At 41.0% G+C, this 20922-nt stretch overlaps 1 long non-coding RNA gene across 1 annotated transcript; it reads right to left on the bottom strand.

Moving 5' to 3' along the window:
- Positions 1–981: 981 nt before the first annotated feature.
- On the bottom strand, positions 982–20169 carry LOC135986129 (uncharacterized). Its single transcript, XR_010605848.1, has 3 exons — positions 20100–20169; positions 7476–7698; positions 982–1397 (listed from the first exon to the last, which is right to left on the bottom strand). It is a non-coding gene; the product is annotated as an uncharacterized LOC135986129 (long non-coding RNA).
- Between the last annotated feature and the right edge of the window lie 753 nt (positions 20170–20922).

Below are 20922 nucleotides of genomic sequence, written 5' to 3'. Positions count from 1 at the left end.
AGGCTTTCATGAAACAGTGCTGCCAGAACTTTGCTTTTTAGGTTATTAACACCAATTTTTTTACAAATCCTGTGTTGTTGCCCTCATCCCTTCCCCATCCAAGACCCACAATGCCTTCTGAATAAAATACATTTCAAACAAATATAAAACCTTGTAGTGTTTTCAAATTGATGCAATGTCCTCTCAGTGCTGAAGATATTCCAGGTAGTCCTAATGCTTGTGCACCTTTCTCTTTACCTTTAGGTCTCAGTGGACTGTTGGGAGGATCAAAGAGTAGATCTCTATCATGATTTCTTGCAGTGAACTCTGGTTTATTGACCATCTTCATACACAGATATACCAAATAAAAGTTATTTCAAATCTTAATGAGAAGACTTACATCTGGGTGTAACAGAACTAGTGAAAACAAAAACAACTAAATCAAACAAACCAACAGAACAACAACAACAAAACCAAACCAAACCAAACAAAAGCAACAACCTATGTGGAAGTAGGTGACAAAAGTGGGATGGTTTCATTCAGAACTTACAGTGTTATGACATAATGTGGCAGAAAAATCCAGAAATCTTTCCATCAAATCCATCTAAAAAGCTGTAGTTATCTCACCTTTTTGAAGCACTGAATAATTTTGGTTTTAAAAGTGAAGCATTTGATTTCACCACCTCAGTAATGTTATTTTCAACATTACTTTCTTCTTTTCTTTCATGTGCATAACTTCCTGAGATTTTTTAAATGCCCAACTCACAAAAAAATGGAAACAGCCCCTGAGAAACTACTTTTTCACATCATGTGACAAATGGACAGGACACTAACAAGGTTGCAACTGTTAGATCACAGCCCAAAACAAGTCTCCAAAAAAATGATAGCAGTAATAGATGGTGCAAAGACCCCGTAATCTCAAGTAGACCTTGCAGTGTGGACCCTGCTACATGGTTTGGTGTTTATGGCCACATCCAGGATACTGCTGCTGAAACCCAGGAATTACAGGAAATTTTTTCTTGGCTCTTCTGTTCTGCTCACTTTAGTGTTTAGACTTCCAGCTGATTTAACTGAGAAACTGTTGTAAATACTGCCATTATCATAATCAGAATACAGCCAACAGGTTGCATGGGAAAATAATAAATTTTTACCAAAGATTTACCCAAGTAAATCTGTCCTCTCCAGCCTATATTTTCACTGGATGTCAGTAGGTACAAAGCTATAATCAGATAGATGACTTTAAGGCTGAGATAAATTATTGATTTCTAAAGACAGAAAAAAAATTACCTTTAAACAAAAGCAAATCAATGTCCAATGAGCATCTCCTTGTCGCTGTCTTTGTCGTTCTGTGTGCAACGGTCACTTTGAAGGCTCATTTTGCTACAAAGGCACTTGTGTGAAGAGTAGCCCAGAGAACCCTGCAATGGTGATTAGTCTTTGTAAACTCCCGGTTCCTTTGTGCCAGACCTTCAGCATGACAGTTCAAATGGGTTAGGAGTTCACTCTCACTTAATTAATTCCAGATTTTGTTTGTACCACACTCATCGTTGGTGGCAGGACTTCCAAGCAGGACTGCATAGGTATGAAACCAGCTAACAATGACTTCATTTTTCTTGGAGATTCTCTGTGAGGCAGGCCTTAATTTAGCAAAAAAATCCCAACCAAACAAGCAAAAATAACCCCAAATGTACAGCTATCCTTTTCAGAATTGATACCAATATAAACAATTTCATTTCAAATGTATGCTTTAAGTGTTATTTATAGATCTTCAGAAGAATAGAAAACCTTTTGATTTCCTTAAATATCTAGTCAATACTACCAAACACTGAGTTGATTCAAACACTTCCCTCTTAAGCCCTTCCTTGTCTTGTCCCTCTATTAAGTTTTTTATGCTGTTAGAATTTCTTGTTTACCTGAGAGAAATTAATTTTATTGTTGGTAGCTAGAATCTCTAGCCCGGTAGACTGAGAGAGCTCATCGCATGAGTGTGTTTGCTTTTCAAACTGTTGCTCATGAACACAAGGATGTGTGTATACATTGTACACATGCATACAGTGCAGGCCTTTCCTCTAAGCTTAATTTTTGCCTGTGACTGCACAGAGCACTGATGTGTTTTGTAATGTATGAAGGATTTTAAAACCCTATAAAGACGATAAAATGATAGAAATGAATCGACTTATATTTGCCATATTGACATTTTATCCAAATGTTAATCCAACTGTATGTTTTCTTTAGATCCATTCTTCAAAATTACCCATAGAGTTGGAAACATGGTTTGAGTAAACATGGAGTTCATAACTAGTTTGGATGCCCATGGTGTAGACGTCGTCATCTGAGCTGGGAATTTGCTAATTTGTTACAGTCAATAAAGAGAAATAGGTCATGATTTAATGCACACAACTGATCTCAGCCTAGTAAATGGCAAAAAAACCCAAACCAACTGACCACCACCACCAAGAACAAACCAACCAAAACCAAATCAACCAACCAAACACAAAACTGAAAATAACCAAACCACACCAAATGAAACCAAAACAAACAACCAACCAACAAAAAAATAAAACCCCAAACAAACAGACAAAAAAACCCCACAAAAACCACGATTGTTTTCTGCACAGGTCTATTTCGGTCCTTAAGGATTTTTTGATAAGTCAGATACAGGTTTCTACATTACAGGCATGTATATCTAGTGTACATTATTATCCCCTTGGTCGGTTACTTGAGTCACAACAGTGTTAATTTACTCTGACTGCCAGTGGAGTTTGGTATTGTAGCCTTTCACCAGAGAATATTAAGGAGTCCACCACCTTTTCCAATGCAGAAAACTAGGACAAATACAAGCAGATAAAAGGCCTGTTGTAGAAAAATTACATTAAAGTCCTGGAGATGATAAAGTATTAATTTATCCAGAGACTGGCAAAAGAAGCACTGATAGAAAGGAAAGGTATCTGAACACCATCAATGTGCAGTGGACACAACATTACCTTTCTCATGTCTACACCTCTTCCACCAGTGTTCTCCAGATCTTGGATGAGATCAGCTTTTGGCCAAACAGAGCTTGCCAAGGCTTAATCCAACCAAAACAGAGGGTTGATAGATTAGAAAGCAAAGATACTTTGAAAAATTATGCAGGTTTAGTATAAATGCATTTAGATTACAGGTATAGAAAGAAAATTGCTTAATTTCTTTATTAATTTAAAAATGTTCATTAATTTCTTGATGTCGCTAATGCTATCATGCACAGCAACTCTGGACTCTGTCTAATTCTGGTGGACAACAAACTGACTTCAGCTGTACATGCCTTTGTTGTCTGGTGTGTATGCTTATGATCACATCCCAGAATATCTGGGCATTAAGGTATTAGTAGGCAAGAAAATCCCACAAACCCTGAATGTTGGTAGGAATGTAGATCTTGATAAAAGAAGGATCGAGATTCCTACATTTCAGTGTACCCTAAAAATCTTGAAAAGTTTCAAAGGCTTCAAAGGTTGATGACCCTTTTCCTTCAGCACAAGGGGTCTTTTTCTCTTTAGTACAATACATTACACCTTGGCCTAAGCTACGCTTCTGTCTAAGAGGCAGCAATAAAGGAAGGAAAGGTCTTTAGAGAGTTCACTGCATTTCCTCAGTCTGCCTTCTGGAGACACACAATATATGTGAGAGGAACAACCGTGCTAGGTCTGCTGAAGCCAAAGTGTACTCATTGTCCTAACTGTTCTCCTAAAGAATGAATGCAGTTATATATAGAATCATAGAATTATGGAATAATTTAGGTTGGAGAAGACGTTTAATATCATCATACTATCAGTTGTGCCACTTAGCATACAACAAGTGGATGCTTAGGTACTAAGGTTACATCTCTAACAAAAATTCAATATGGCCAGGACTCTTGTCTTGCACTGAGGCCACCTGGCATGGAGCACTGCCAAAATCAATACTATTAAATTGTCTTAAATAATACATGAGTACATTAAAATCTCTTGCTCTGCAAAACAGACCAACTGCCTACTGGGAATGGCTCCTGCCATGTGCTAATCTCAGAACCATGCCTGGGAACAATTTGAGAAACTGCTGACATGGGCCAAAAATATGCCAGAAACTCTTCTAATAATTTAAAATTATAGAAGACTGACTTGCAGGGCCTGGGAATATTCCTTCACACTGTAAAATGTACGGTATAAGTGTAGCCTGTAGAGATGAAGGCAATATAAGGGCCTATAGAAACAAGGATAACTGATCTATACTTCAGTATGGTGAGTCAATATTCAGTATTCGGTATGGTGAGTGAATTCACCCAGTGTTGTCGTTTAACCCCATCTGGCAGCTAATCCCCACACAGCCACTCACTCACTCACTCCTCCCACCTCTCACTCCCTCAGTGGGATGGAGGAGTGAGAAAACTCCTACATTGAGATAAAGATGGTTTAATAGGTAAAGCAAAAGCTGCATGTGCAAGCAAAGCAAAACAAGGGATTTGTTCACTTCTTCCCATGGGCAGGCAGGTGTTCAGCCATCTCCAGGACAGTAGGGCTCCGTCACGCATGATGGTTACTTGGGAAGACAAATGCCATCACTCCAATGTCTCCCCCTTCCTTCTTCATCATCCCAGATTTATATGCTAAGCATGACATCATATGGTATGGAATGTCCTTTAGGTCCGTTGGGGTCAGCTGTCCCAGCTCTGTCCCCTCCCAACTTCTTGTGAAACCCCAGCCTCCTCACTGGTGGGGTTGGGTGAGGAGCAGAAAAGGCCTTGACTGTGTGTAAGCGCTGCTCAGCAGTAACTAAAACATCCCTGTGTTATCAACACTGTTTTCAGCACAAATCCAAAACGTAGCCCCATATTGGCTACTATGGAGAAAATTAACTCTATCCCAGCCAAAACCAGAACACCTAATTATCTAGAACACTGCATTAAGTCTATGTCTTATTAAGTATTTTGTCCTAGAAAACATTTTACAAGGTGAAGTATTAATTTATTATTTCCCAGTTATTCCATAGTTAGTTTTGAAGTACACTTTCATTAGGCTCAAGGAGAATAAATGTTATCTTTATAAACCAGGGATTGTCAGATAACAAGAAAGTATATCAGAGCACTGGGAGCAAGGATTAGCTTCACTGAAGCTAGATGCAATCACTGATCTGAGACGTTTTTCTATTCACACATTTAAACTATGAAAGTTTAGCTTTTAAATTAAAGCCTTTTCACAAACCTCTTACCTGCAGGTTATAGCAGTCTCACTTTGCGTTAGTTTTTAGACTGCTCCTTATGGGGAAAAATATAGGAAAAATAGTATTCTGATGGGTTCATATTTTTGTTTATACTATGCATTATTGAACATAGCAAGTAGTGTATGTGCAATAACATCAAATAATCTGTTTCCTTAGGATACACACTACTCTTTGCATGACAATATGTGCTCTTGTTCTCTTAAGTGTGAGATGCAACAACTTTTTTGAGCTTACTATATTTAAAGGAGAAAGGAAAAAGTATAAAAACAGGCAAATACTCTACTTCATCTGGCCACGTGTCGCAGACCAAAAAACCCTGAGTTAGACCCTGTGAAGTTAAACCTTTACATCTTCAAACAAAACCAGAATTTTCCTTTTGAGTCTATTACATCTTTTGCCATGTGATATTATCATTAATAATCATTGCATATTAGTAAGATAGGCCATGAGTAAATGCAAGCAATAGACACTTTTATGGTTTCTGTTGTTAACAATCTGTCAAAGTCAGACTCCCAAAATAGTGCAAAGGAAGAAAGAGAGAGAGAAAGAAAGAAAGAAAGGAAGAAGTAAAGGAAGGAAGGAAGGTTGGTTGGTTGGTTTAATACAGAGACACAAATTAAAAGCAGCCAAAAAAGAATGAAAAGAGACCAAGGCTCAGGGAGGAGAGATGAAAGTAAAAGAAAAGACAAACATACACAGCTAAGGCCAAAGTGCAAGTCTTTTCAAGTCCTGATTAACCCCACAGTAAAGAGGTTCCTTGTGAACATTTAGCCTTTTCATTGAGCTCTGCTTTTTCATTGACAAATGTCAGCTGTGAAACATGCTTGGACACAGCAGTAACCCTCTAAAACCTCTTTCACAGAGTGCAAGCTATGTTTTATCTCCATGAGCAGACACACTAGTGTGAACACTATATTAAACCAGCGTGTGGATGTGAAAATCACACCCGTGTCTGTGCAAGCTGCCATACAAGAACTCGGAAACTAAAATGTCCTTGATTACACACCAAGCGCCAAAGTCACCAAGGCAGTGTAATTGTGAGACTGAAGGATACGCGCCCACTCATGACTTCTTGCTTTGAAAACCAGTGGGGGGAACATGACTCCCTCATTCATCTTTGAGGACCTCAGGAACAGTTATCGCAAAGAGGGACGATGGCACTGCAGCCTGTGACATCTTCTTTCTTGCAAGCATGGGTCAACACCCAGGCTCTCTCACCAAGCGCTTAAACATGGGATTAATATTAAAATTTCGTAAGTAAACCCGTTAACTTCAGGGTGGCTACTCACAGGTCCAAAGCTCAGTAGTGGACTAAGGCTTTTGAAGCCTTGAAGCACAGACCCCTAACAGAGTCTGAAGCACTTAGAATTTAGGAAGTCCCTTCCCAAGGAAGATTTTAAACAACTCTGTAGATAAGTTTGATATAGGGTGTTATATGATCTAGGAGAGACAAACCCAAAGTGATATTTGCAAGAAACTCATAAGAGGTTTTTGTTTACTATAAGTTCTTTCCTTGACAATGGCAGTTAGTTTGTTCTTTCTTCATTTACTCATGCTAAAGTAAAAAAAGGGGAAAGAAGCCAACTATTCAAGAGGGTCAAATGTGTCCCAGCCTAAACTGTGAATGACTTAAATAACAGGACATGTCACAAACTGACATCAGTGCTTCTCTTCAGTCCCACCCAATGGTAATGAGAAGCCATTTGAACAATTTCAGCATAGCAAAATAAACAAAGATTTTGTGCAGACCCTATTGAGAGCTCAATCCAGCAAACCTGTATCCAGCCAAATAACTCTTTGTCAAACTAGAACCTCCCCTGATATTTCCTTACTCAGCAAGCAGGGAAAGTTTGGATTACTGCAGCAATTAGTGTGTACAGGATCAGGTTAAAGATCTCAGTCCACATTTCTTTATACCCATTGTCACTACACAGAAGACAGCTGTCATCTTTAAATCTTGTTTTAGTGGGAATGTGATACCACTTTTGTGGTGGGGGAGGGAAAAAGAAAAGAACGTAACTGGGAGAAATTCTGCACAGTTCAGCTACTGTGAACACTTCCCAATTATTTTATTAGCAAATAGGACAGAAAAAAAACAACAGGGGACAATGAAAACATTCCTTTGAGAAAGAATAGGAAAATATTATTTGTAATGAGAAAAACTTAGGCAGTGCACTTGGAAGAATGGCTTTTAAGGAAACCCCTTTTTACAGAGACAAGAAGCAAATGAAACAAGACTCTGAAGTGAAAGCATATGTGCTCACCGAGGGGAGCTGATGTAATTGGTAAGCGGAGCCTGGCCTCCTCCAGAAAACCACGTCTTTGTGGGGGACGGCAGAAGGGTGTGTGGCAGACAGCAAGGGAGGGGTGCGAGAGGGAGCTCTGTTTACAGCTGGGGTGACGTAGGTGGCTTGGCTACTGCTCTCCTTGGAGCCCACAATGATATGTGAAGGTCACTGCACAGGCTGGACTCTTGGTAAGCGTCCCCTAGACAAGAAAGGAATTGTTAATGCAAAGAACTGCAGTTTTAGGGAAGACTTTCAATAATGGCCCATGGTTTGGAGGGTTGTATTAAGAGAAAATTTCGAAAGCAGGGTGTCTATAGGCTTTTTTTTTTGGTGCAATTATACCCATCTCTGTGCCCAAAAGTGCCCATCTCAGGAGAGATAGCCCCAGACACCTTCGTCTGCAAGAACAGGCTGCAACCTCACCATAACTGTTTGTAACTACTGCCATAACTAAACACAGGCCATGGTCACAGCTTGTCATCAGTCTGGCTCCCTCAAAATGGCAAGTGTGGCTGTCGGGTGTCAGGACCTCTGAGCCCAGAGCCCGTGGGGCTGAGCCCTGACAGAGCCCAGACAAAGCAGGTACATCCAGGCAATCAGTGCAAAGCGGTGTTTTTGGGAAATTAAGCCCCTTGGAAACAACCTCTCACAGCAAATCGTGCCTTCCAGATGAGTCCATGACTGTGCATCCCAGCACATATGTCCCAGCCTGGTCACCAGGCAGCCCCTGGAAGGCTTCCTGCCCTCACGGTTGCAGATAGTAAAATCCTTCCATTCCGAACATGCACGGTACAATTTCTGGCATGTGAATTTATTATTTCTATTTGTTTTATTCTGTCTCCTTAGATTTTAACCCTTAAAATAAACAACTTCACTATCCTTTGGGCTCTGACAATATTCCTTGAGGACTGTTGGTATTACAGAGGTTTCCATTGCCGTAAAGGTAGAAGCAACTGCTCAATGCAATGAAAAGGTTAATTGATGTCAGTATGTTTTCGAGAGGGATAGTAAGAAGGAGGAGTATGCAGTTACAGCAAATAACCGAGCCAAAAGATCCAGGTTCTTTCCCCATCTGTGCAGCAGTCCTCTTACATGAGTTAGGGGGAGCCACTTAACATCCTCTGCTGATGTTACTGCTGTTTTGCTATGTATCTAGGAATGCCTGTCTGATTGTGGCCATGTAATTCTGGGTGTCATCAGCACAGCATGAAGGGACGTGAAATTATCGTTCAGTCTGGGTGAGGAAGAAGGAAAAGTGATGGACATATCAGGCAGAGCAGAAGGATATAGATACGACTTTGGATGAGAGCACCCAGCAGAAAGCACAGACCACCAGCCGTTACTGAGCATTACAGCAGAGGTGAGTTTTAAAGAGACGACATAATTGTACATAGGATGCAGCAGGGGATATGATCCAAAACTTTTACAGAAAATTACAGTAGTACGTAATAAAAAGTGGAAAAGCAGGCAGGGGGATTGACAGCAGAATGTTAATGATATTGTTGCCATATATTCTTTTCAAGTTCCAGCTGTAATGGCTGAAGCAGTTACATCCTCAAGTGTCCTCTCCACTCCCCACTTCCCACCTAATCTAGGGCATCACCTTCTTAGATGCAGAGACTGAATAGCTCTTGGAATGTCTCCTTCAATTATACTAGTTGAAGCAATATTTCTTAGTAAAAGTCTGTTTTTTAAAGCCCAGTCTATACTAGGCTGGCTTGATTTAAATAAAATTGATTAGGGCATGAACAAAGAGCCATTTAATTGGCATTTCTGAGAAAGTAGTAATTTTTTATGATGAGGCAGCTGGGAGCATCTGGGGTTTGTAAACTTTTTGCTGATACACCTACGGAGCATGGGTCTATGGCCTAAGAGAGGACAGGCAGGTAAGAATATAACATTTATACCCTAGGAGGGAGTAGGCAGGTAAGACAGATAACATTTAAGTAGCGGCACTAAAAAGATTAAGGTTTTACTGTACTTCTCTAGCTGGAAAGCACTAAATGATTACAGAACATTATTATCCCATTATTGTAAGAGCTCACTCAACACATAAGGAAAAATGAATAGTTCACTTTGTGCATTTGATTCAGTCATTTGCCTGTTTACATTGAAACCTGGCTGCTTTAACTCCCCAAATGTTTAGTATCAAGTAGGTTCAAAGAAAAGTATAACTCCTCAGCAATGAATTTCCTGACTTCGCTCTTTCTGTTTGGAAAAGATGATAAAATTGATTGCAATGTTTTACAGAATTTCAGTATTTATTACATATCGAAGTTATTGGCCTAGCATTTTAGAAGGATGTACAGGTTTTTGTCTTCAGATGTCACATAACAACTTTAAGACTAATCTCAACCAAAGATGCTAATTTGCCAAAGCAGTTTCACAACTGTCTGAAGTCTTAAACCTTTCACACCGGAATTTGGCTCTGCGGGGTCTGCAGAGTATGGGAGTAAAGAAAAAAAAAAGGAAATAAGTGAGCCATCTAAATAATTTGTATAGTGATTAAGTGAAAAGACTGCAGTGACCCTTAAACCGATGAAATAAAACACTGCAGGAAGCAGAAAAGCAATAAACAAAATGGCAGAGGTTGTTGAAGACCATGGACAAGGTGGCGTTACCAGACACCAAGCCCCAAGGCAGACCCTGCCCAGCAGCAGAGGCATTGCTTTCTTTACCCTCCTCTAACGCAGGAGCATTATGCTGGACTAGGGTTTCTCAAACATTTACAGAGCACGTTTCCCTTTTGGTTCATCTTTCACCGTGTGATCATCCCTTCCCAAGCCCACTGCAGCTCCATCCCTTCAGGGCCAGGAAGCGAGGAAAGTGTTACTCCTGGGTACACGTGCTTGTGCTCTCCTCCCTGCCTCCGCCAGAACCGAGCACTGATAGCAATTAAAGGTGGTGTAGTTAGCAATTCCCTTGCTGTTGCAAGCGCTGACAGCCAATACTTACAGCCTATTCTCACCTTGCCTCTCTGGAGGAACTGAATTGCTGCTGGCTTCTGCTGTCTAAAATTTCATGACCCTTTTGAATGCTCTCATGACCTTCAAGGGGTTCATGACCCTGGCTAAGAAACATTGGGCCATTTCTGTAAAATGCTATTATTCTTGCATGAATAAATATTCCTGTATTCTGAAGTGCATAACAGTTTGAAATGGGCCCCTGCAGCTGTCAGACACTGGGGATAGACTCGCATGACCCTGTTACTACACTCTCTGGTACCCTAGAGAACATTATATATCTATCTCTGTAGCTACTGATCGCAGATGCTGTACAGCATCCGGTTGTTCTAAAGGGAATTTAGCACCTGAAGATATAAAACCTTCTCTGCACCATTCAGATTCACTGCTGGGGCAGAGGGAGCCTCAATCTGAAAGGAGAATGAAGGAGAGTCATGTGCTGTGACCACAGAACAAGAAGCACAAGCACGTAGGCTGTGTCATCTAGTGTCAGCTGGAAAGCTACAGACAGCCCCCTGGGCCCTACAGACATCTGCATTTCCATTAGCCCTGGTTGAATCCTTTTTTACCTGGGACAGAACTAGGTGGTGCTGTGGATGGATACAGCATTGGCACTCCTTGTCCTGCCATGGAGATTTTACATTTGGAGGTTACTCTGTGCCAAATGGAAAGGTAAAAGCTCATAGGAGAATAGTATCAAGCCACAAAGGCATCTGATGGAGAAGAGTGAGAAAAGAAAGGAGCAGGAGACTGGCTAATGTCTCATACAGAAAGACTAAGAATAAAATTCTGCACACCAGTCCAAAAGCCATGCACATGAGTATTACCTCTTCTAACTTCAGGTACATAATCATTTTTTTAACTGGATATGACCGTCCAAAGGCGATATGAATTTGTATCCAAGGACAGACAACACATCCTCTGAAAAATGTCTATAGAGCAATATCTAGTGAGAAAACCAGAGTCTCCTCCAGAGAGCAATTCAGCACAACAGGAGTGGTAGTAGGAGAAAGCATTCCCATGAAGGTCTCTGGTTTGATTCACAGATCCAGCATAACTGGGGAACCCCTGTGTTGCAGTAACAGACTTCGGACTCAGTCTTGCGCCATTCAAGTCCACCGAAGAGTTTTGAGCCCTGGGAGGATATTCAGACAAGGCATGCAGACAGGACAAGGCAGTCAGCCTTGGATTTGGTCCCAGCTTGACCTCCCTGTTTGATTTTAAGCAGCCTGTGAACAAACATTTACTACAGTAACAGCAAACAAGGGAGTCTCTGTAAGGTGTAAAGCTGGGATGCAAATTACAAACATATGTAAATTGAAATAGTTTAGGTTGATTTCTTGGTGCTGAATTCAGTGACTAAGTGCTTATTTCAGAATGCTCATTCCATGCCTTGAACTACTGCTTTGTCCGGCTCTTCAGCGGCAGAAAGTAATTTAGCATAATCCTTCTTACTGTAATGTCCAGTTTTTCCACAAAGATTACAGATGAAGCCAAAAGGCCTCATTCTAAAGAAGGCTTACTGCTTTGCAAAGCTGGCCACTGTGTGGACCAGAAAGGCCCATTGGAGAACACAGGGAAATCTCACATTTGGGAGGATGCAATGGAGGAGTCCAGGACAACCAAAACAATCCTTGTTTGCCAAACAATGTGTGTGAGGCTTAAAAAATGATGAATTCGAAACACATTTCCCACTTCACAACAATTGGAAAATACCTTTCAATCACATGAATAGTAAAGCTCACTTCCCGAAACCGGTGAGGCTGATTATCATCTATCTAGCTTAAATCACTGTAATGCTACTTGCATGAATGTAGCTGCACCCACCAGCTGATATCATCTGCGGATTTGGTCCAGGAATCTGCGTAAGGGAGAGTGTAAGATATCGATGGGAGACCTTTAATTTTTTGGCACAGAGGCCTAGCTGTTAATCTTGTCAAAGTCCGTTCCCATACCTCTTGTATTGCACTCAGCTTGAAATACTATGGGCTTATTTTTTTCTCACGGCATTTCTGCTTCTATCTTTGACTTTCTTTGACTTCAAACTGAAATATGGATGTTAAAAGAGGCACCCAAATTATTTTTAAATTTGACTTTTTTTAAACTCAGAAATGTCGCTGCGTTGTGGGGGATAAAAAATTCAAGTTGTTAATTTTATCCCAAGTATTCAAACGTTAATAGTGAGAGGCTATGTTTCTTTAGAAAAACAAAGTGATAAGGGCTATTTGTTTAGAGAGATATTCAACATTATAGGCCTTGGCCTGCCTGAGATGCGGTTACCGCAACTGAGACATTCAACATTTTATTGAACTACTCTTGCAAAGTATATAAAGGAAGTATTAATCAAATATTTCCTGATTTTCATAAATGAATTTAAGTTATCGAAATCCCAGGCTCAGTAAGTTAGTGGAGAAGAGGTTACTGTTTGCAGTCACAACTTTAATAAAGCTTTTTAAACGTAAATGTAAGTTGTTAAATCCATTTTAAAAAACGGAAAATTTGATACAATTGTTTTTGGGAACTGTTCAGTCTGTTTCACTCTCTTTCAATGGTGGATGATGAAATTATTTACATGGCTTTCTATTCTCATCTCCAAGAAGATCTGCAACTTCCAGCATGGAGCTGGAAGAGGTGGCTTTACTGTACTAGGGTAATCCTTTTCCCTGGAAAATTTCAGCTAACTCAACCAATTCCTCTGACCTTTTGAGATTGTGGAAGTAGGGAAAGCCATAATTTAAGTGTGTGGGGGATGGTTCTTTGAAACATAAGATATATATACTGTACACAGGCCACCCAAATACCCAAATCTCTTCAGAGTTTGCCCACTCTGTAGTTCCCAGAGTGCTGGCAAAGAGTTTTTCAATATTTTTTTTTCTTAATCATTGCTGCTACCATGTTTGCGTAGTTGGCCTGGAAAAGATGTGATGTGGTTTAGGCTGCTTTTTAAAACCTTATCTTGGTTTTGTCCACTCCAGCTGCCCCCAATATTTCACTAGAACTCAATTGAATGTATTTGCACCCAGCTGTAAGATCTGTCGAGACTATAAGAATTTAAGGGTAGGGATCAAGTCAAGCCAACTTGGAGTGAGCTTGGAAAAATGGCTGAATTTATGTTCCACCTATGCTGTAACTCAGCTTGCTAAAAATACAACCTCTGCGGTCATGGTACATTTACCCTAAAGAAAGTGCTTAAGGATGTTGACTTACAAACGCAGTGGGATACAACCCAGCCTGCAGCAGCAGCTCTCACCCCCAGCTGTGGCAGCTTCCCCACTTCTCTTCCCACTGTCACTGCCGCCTGCAAGCCTGAACTGCACGTGAAGTTGCTCCTAAATTCTGCGAGCACGCTGTGCTGCCGCAGCCCAGTGACAAATTCAGCTTGACTTCCTAATTCAGTAAACTGCAGGCACTCACTTCTACCTGTATTTTCTCTATTCGTGCCACAAAAGGTGGCAAAGACAAGAGCGAGGCTCTCAGGGGGGAAGCTGGAGACTGTAACCACCTCAGCTATCAGCATTTCATCTGCTGTGTCTGTCTGTCAACACCTGAAACCTAATCAGGGCTCAGCCAGCTCAGCTTGGCACAGTCTAACCTAAACTTCCAGCTCTGGCCAGCCACTGCTGATGAATCATGCTGGGCAGATTTCAGGCCTTTGCAAGAGAGGTGGCTCCTTCAGCCGAGCCAGCGGTGTGGCCAGCGGGCCACCACGGTTGTGCACATTGGCTTAACTGGCCCTTGAGCATGTACCAGTGCTGCCAGCTCTGGGCTGGGTGAAGGCTGCTGAGGGGCAAATGGCACAGACTGAAGCATAGAAGGTTCCATCTGAATATGAGGAAAAACTTCTTTACCTTGAGGGTGCCAGAGCCCTGGAACAGGCTGCCCAGAGAGGTGGTGGAGTCTCCTTCTCTGGAGACATTCAAGACCCGCCTGGACACCTTCCTGTGTGATCTACTCTAGGTGTACCTGCTTTAGCAGGTGAGTTGGACTGGATGATCTCTAGAGGTCCCTTCCGACCCCAACCACTCTGTGATTCTGTGAGGGTAGATAGATGTCCTTCCTGTCCTGCTGCATGTATGGTGCAGCTGGTGACTGTGGGCAGAAGAACAGATAAGGTGACTGCAACAGCAAACTATCTCCTACCACCCCACTGCAGTTACACAAACCTTGTAATCAATCCATCTTCAGTCACTTGACCTAATCTAGACAAAACCTGAGCTATGCCTTTTTCATGTCTAGTGCTCATCTGGACTCTCCATGAACTACCACTGTCAGAATGTTGGCATTACTGCTGTTTGATAACTACATTCACCTTTATTTTTCAAAGATGTGAAAATTAGCATGGAGTTTCCTCTCATGTTTACTGGTACCATTTTGGAGTCACATATAGGAGGACCAAAATGAAGCAGCAAAACATTCCCTTGCCTTAACTTGTTTGTTTGTTTGTTTGACAGTTTGAGTCCTAAATTTCCTCCTTAACGGCTTCTTATTTCCTTTCTGATTATGAATTGAATATATAGAATAGAAAAAGCAAAGAAAGAAGGAAAGAAAGAACTATGAAGGAAATAAGCTAAGCTGTTTCTTTCTGTTCTAAACAAGCAACTACTTTAATGACAGTGCTTATAATAACGATATTGTGCTAAATAATGTAGTATGTTTTATTTAATAAAAAGGAAAAAGGGAGATGAAATAGGTCATTGAGGAAATTCCTCTTTGTTTATTTTTGTCTCTGTAGTGGTTCATTTTACCCACCAGTGTTTTTTCTTCATTGCAAGCCCCCCTTCTCTCTTGATTGAAAACAGACTGTCTAATAAAAATGGTTTAAGATCACAATGATAACTTCAATTCAAGGACATGAATAAAAAGCACCCTTGGAGGAAAGACTCCATCTGCTCACATATGATGTGAGGAAGGGAGTGCATAATGCAGAGTAGTGATTGCTACCAGGTGTAAGATTACTCGGGTCCTCCATGTATGGTTTCTAATCTATATGACCACTTTAAAAAAAGAGGGATTCAAGTACCCTATAAAACAGGTCCTATGTTTTACATTTGACCTCTTCCTGAACATCAACCTTATTAAAAACAAATAAAAAAATGTCCTGAATGGAAGCTGTGTTTTGATCTGGAGCTTATGAAGGCTGACAGCAAACCTGCCATTGCTTTTAGCGGGGCAGGAGCTGGCCTCTGCTTCACTCAAAAAGACCCTTATCAAGCTGCCTTGCAACCATCACTCCACAACTGGTTTCTATTTTGTTTTATTCTAATCGCCTTACAGAAATACATTTTTCACCAAATTGAAAGCTTGTCTTCCCTGCAGCCCTGGAAAGGATTAGATAGCATTACATCAGACATTTCAAACAGTAAATTGTGAACTTGGAAGAAGCACTTCAAAGCATGGTTATGTGAAGCTTCGAGTGCCCAAGCAGAATAGTAGAGGTGAAACAATCACAGTCTCTGCAGCAGAAACCAGTAACTCAGGGAGTGTAAGCCACAAATCCTATTATTTTAATCTAACATGTATATTATCACGGGGTTTAAGATTCATGCCTGATATACTGCGCTAGGTGCTGTAAGAATGGATAATACGGGCCCTAGACTCAAAGACAAAATTTTAGCAAGATAAAAGCAGGTTATGATCAGACATGGCAAGAATTCAGACACTTTTTGTAACAACTGCAGTAACTGGAGTTGTGGAAGGCAGATTTTTTTAGGCAAAATAGTTAAATAAGAAAAAATACAGTATAGAAACAAATGAATATATATAAAATAAATTTTCGTGTTGTACAGTTTGGTCCTCTGAATTCATACAAATAAATTAAATTGAAATAATTACTCTTCTGTTGGTTTAAAGACCCTTCACTGCATAGAAGTCAGGGATAATTGTTTGCACTGCCTTAATTATACCAGGACAAGCTGGCTAAACGCCTCCGCTTATTCATACAAAACAGGTGCCATTTTACCAGCATGGGGATGCCCCTTTTGTCCCTAAAGAAGGCATTAGTGAGTTAGTAACAGTGGCCACAATTCACTGCTTGCCAAGCCATTATCAGGCTGCAGAAATATATGCACTGAAGGAAAAGTTTGCTTTGGGGGTGGTTTGAAGCAAGAGGAAGAGGCAGCTTACCAGGCTTTGACAGACAGCTTTTCATCAAAATGGTTTTTCAGGGGAAAATTATTTTGCGTTGGGGTTTTTTGTTCATTTTACATTAAACACAATATTTAATTTCAGCTCATTGTGTGAGCGATTTCTACCAGCTTCCTCTGTGCTCTTTGCTCATCACTCTCCCTGGGCTGGGTTCCCCAAGGGCTGTAGCTGCCAGGGATCTTCATAGCATCCCACTGCAGTTTGGGAGGGGAACATCTCTGTGCAGAACAGGAGCTGCTCAGTGGTCAAGGAGCATCCTATTTGTCAAGCAGCAAAAACCACATCCAAGTGATACTACAAAAGCTTTTCTGAGTTGGACTTTTTGGCTTTAAGATGAAGAGAATTAATCAAAGTTGTTGGGTTTAGACTGAAGGCTGTTTCCAGTCACAGGAAGTCCAAGTAACATTTCCTAGATAGTGTGCATCCATGGAAAATAGTTATAAAAGTTTATCCTAAAAATACTTTTCCTTAGAAGTCTTAAAGTATATGTGTACCATTTTATGTTTTTCCCATTGCTATATGTGTAATATCAAGTCTGGCTTATGTTCTTCGCAAAACTTGGACCAGGGATGATAGGTTTTTTTGCCCACAATAATAACAGAATGTCTGAGAATGATATTTGGATTCATTCTGGTTTATTAGGATGAATGTACTGGTTTTGCGACAAAAATAACCTTCCTTGACTATACAGTTCACATACTCACCTTCCCTACCCTATGCTATATAGCTGTGTCCCCACAACCCTGTGACCCATGTGTCATAAGCACTCCTGTCTCCTGAAAAGATGGTTTGGGAAGGACATTGAAGGCTGTGAGTAATTAAAGGACTTACCACATATGAGCCTATGGAAGTTAACTGTTTTGCTACTGGTGGTCGGCATCAAACCCTCAGATCCAGTCCAGCCACAGCCAGCAGCTTTAGCTCAGCAGCTGCTGGATTGATATTGCACCCACCATCATCAGGTCATCAGGTTGCATACTCAGCCACTGCACAGTAAATTAGTTCAGATGTGTGGAGAGTAGCTTACCTGACATAGACTGACACACACCTTCCTTGCCTTATAGCTCTTACTTGCCTTCCATAGCAGGACATCCATGGTCTTCCCATTCTCTTCCCATACCCAATACCATAATGTTACCTCCCCTCCATTTACAACACCTTTTCTTCTTCCAGGCTTCTCTCTCCTGCAAAACCTACCTCTCATATTCAATATTGCCTAGATTTTGCCTCTGTCACCCCCACCTGCACTGTCAATCCCATGTCCTTCTCAGTTGTTTTTTGGCACCTCCTAAGACATCTCCCAGGCATCTAGCCCACCAACACCCTCTGAAGCCATGGAGCACCAAGAGCCTGGGTCATTAGAGGCAGCAACACTGATGGTCCTGTCCCTACACAGACTCACAAGAAGTCAGGACAAGGGAGTAGTTTTTAATCATCTCATGGTGACAGCCAGCTATATTGTGTGTGGAATGAAGCCTTCTGCCTAAGTTCTGTGTAGGTTTATTGTGGAATATGTTGCCTCTTTGGGCTTGGGCAATTAAATATTCTGTCTCTCACATTACCCTGTTTGTGAAACAACTTGAGGAGGTTATTCAGCAAGAAGATGGAGAAATCTGAAGAGCTAAGTTATTACTGTAACAAGTGAGTAGGTGGACCAGAGTTATGTGCTTGTGGCTGTGTTATTCACTGATTTATTGCTAACAAACAGGCATAGTTTATTTTCAATTAAATACGCATCTGTCCCTTATCTGGCTTCTCTCTCAGTAAACCTTGACTACCAGCTGTATTGTAAATGGCTGTGAAACAGAAGATGAAGAAGCCAGGTGGCTTCTAGGATGGGAAGATGAATAAAAGAGACAGATCATCTGAATTATCTCAGCTGAAGCAATAAAACATAAGTGACCTGGGAATGTCCTGTGTGTCTGGTTTTGGACCATAAAGTCTGCCTGGAAAGGATGCCATTTATCTGCATTCATCCCTGTATCAGGCTTAGCAGTCTTTGCAGGCTTGAAACTGTGTTGATCCATCATTGCTACTGTAATCTTAAAAGCAAAAGGAACAAATGGCAAAAGCATCTTAAAGCTACAAGCACGATAGGAAATAAAATACCATACTTGTACAAAGGGAAAATTAATTTCAGTTCCCAATCAGTAGCTGTGCTAGTTACTATAAAAATATTTCAACTGTTTCACCATTAAATATTCATCAGTCCACGCAGCAGATCTTTGGCTCACCAGAGCCGCTTGCTGCTGTCTGCATCTCCAATACATATAGGTCTGGGCTAGAAGCCCAATTTATGTATGTTTTAGGACCAAGAGCTCAACGAAAGGAGCCCTCTCAACTAGAGGAGAGGCCCTCTGTGACAGCCAGCTGTGATTCTTAATGGCATCTTTAGAATTAATTTGTGAATAACTGATCAGATGGATTAACTTTGGCTTTTCACTTCATATACACAGAGGGCATATTTATTCCCTTGTAGGCCACAATGTCTTCTAAAATAAAAAAATAAATAAAGCCACAGAAGGTTGTGGTGGTTGTTTAATCAATATTTTGTTGCTAATTATTTGTAATAAACAGCTAAAATGCAGAGACTCTGTCACGACTGGGTAGTAGTTTTCATGGTAATGGATAAAGACTTACCATCAATCAAGAAGTTGATGGTTGCTGTGAGACCAAGGTTTACTAAGTATATTCAATCCAGGCAGACAAAAGCAGTCTCAATATGTAACAGATAGATTTAGAAAGGTTAAAGAGCTGGAACTTCTGAGGGGGTGGATGGGAAAGGAAAATGTAGCTAATAAAAATGTATTGAATTTTTTTGACTGAAGGACTTTGTGAATGGCCAAAGTGGTACAGTGCTACAATCAAAAAAGAGGAGGGTATCCATTAAAATATGGTGGGAGATGAACACAGATATTAAAAGGCAAGCTACAGCAAGTGAAACTGAAAAGACAATTAATACACTTCCAGATACACTCCTACACAAAGCTAAAGCTATTACAGAGAAAACTGCTTGGTAGAAGTAGGGACAATAAGTACATTAAATATATTGGCACTAAAACAAATCCTAAAGATGACATAAACCTATTGCTATACAAAGGTGGTAACCTTACTAATACTGCTGCAGATGAGGCACGTTCAATAAATATCTGTTCTGTGTTTAGAAAGTGCAAGGTGAGTTTATAGCATAGGAGATAGATGATGGATTTTCCAGGCCATTAGCAGCAGAAGACAACAGTGGGCAGCATTTTCTAGAGATAAATATTTTAAAGCAAAGGCTCGGGTCCAAGGAGAGCTGACTGAAGTGGTCTTTGACATGCAGATGTTCATTTTTAACGTATTTAGGAATACCAGGGAAATACCAGGGAAGACAGCTAATATTGTGCCCCCATGGAAAAAAAGGGGGTGGGGTGACAAGAATAGGCTGGTGAGCCTGACATCAACACCGGGCAAAAATTTTTACTTCTCCCTCTACCCCTTTTTCACTCCTGACCTTGTTTCTTTTTGGACGCCAGCCCAGCGCCCTTGAAGCAACCTTCTGTTTTTCTGTGCATGAGGGGCTGAGTCCGGTCTCAGCTGAAGTCTCCGCGAGGCCGACTGTCATTCCAGCACCGTCCCTGCTAAATACGTCCAGTTGCAATGAAGCACATGATCCCTGAAAGGACTTGGGGAAGCAGCTGGCCTGCTATGTGACAGCAGCACAGAGGAGCTGGGAATCAGCCAAGGGGCAACAGTACCAGCTGATGGATTTAAATAGGGTCTCAGCCTGGAGGGATCAGAGAGGACCAGAGGCGTGTTTCCTGGGAGAGAAGGTCCTGAAAGACATAGACTACAGGAGCTCTTCCCTAGTTTCTCTCCTGAGAACTAAAGAGCAGGATAGGCTGGCCCAGGGAAGGATAGTGGGTTCATTTGTGCTATTTTAATTCTGGTTTATATGTAGGATAGAAGCCGTGCCCATGCTTCTTTGGTTTTAATAGTCCATAGCTAAGGGAAGTGGTTGAGTCACAATCTCTGGGAGGGTTTAAAAGACACATAGACAAGGTTCTTAGGGACATGGTTTAGTGCCAGAGTTCCGTTATGGTTGGACTTGATGATCTCGAGGGTCTCTTCCAACCAAAATTATTCTATCATTCTATGACCTGTCAATAGTCCCTAAACCTTGTGTTTTCTGATATTCCACCCCTGAGTTTTCTGCTTTTTCTGATTACTTTTTTAAAAAATATATATTATTCTAGATATTCCTGATACTCCCCTCAGCCAGGCGTTTTGCCAAAAATGCCACCTGCAAAATGCAGAGTTGTAGAATAGGAGCAACA

The sequence above is a fragment of the Caloenas nicobarica genome, chromosome 2, assembly GCF_036013445.1.
Source record: "Caloenas nicobarica isolate bCalNic1 chromosome 2, bCalNic1.hap1, whole genome shotgun sequence".
In the NCBI taxonomy this organism is placed as follows: Eukaryota; Metazoa; Chordata; class Aves; order Columbiformes; family Columbidae; genus Caloenas; species Caloenas nicobarica.
The sequence above is the reverse complement of the archived record's forward strand: the minus strand, read 5'-3'. Positions and strand labels throughout refer to the sequence as shown.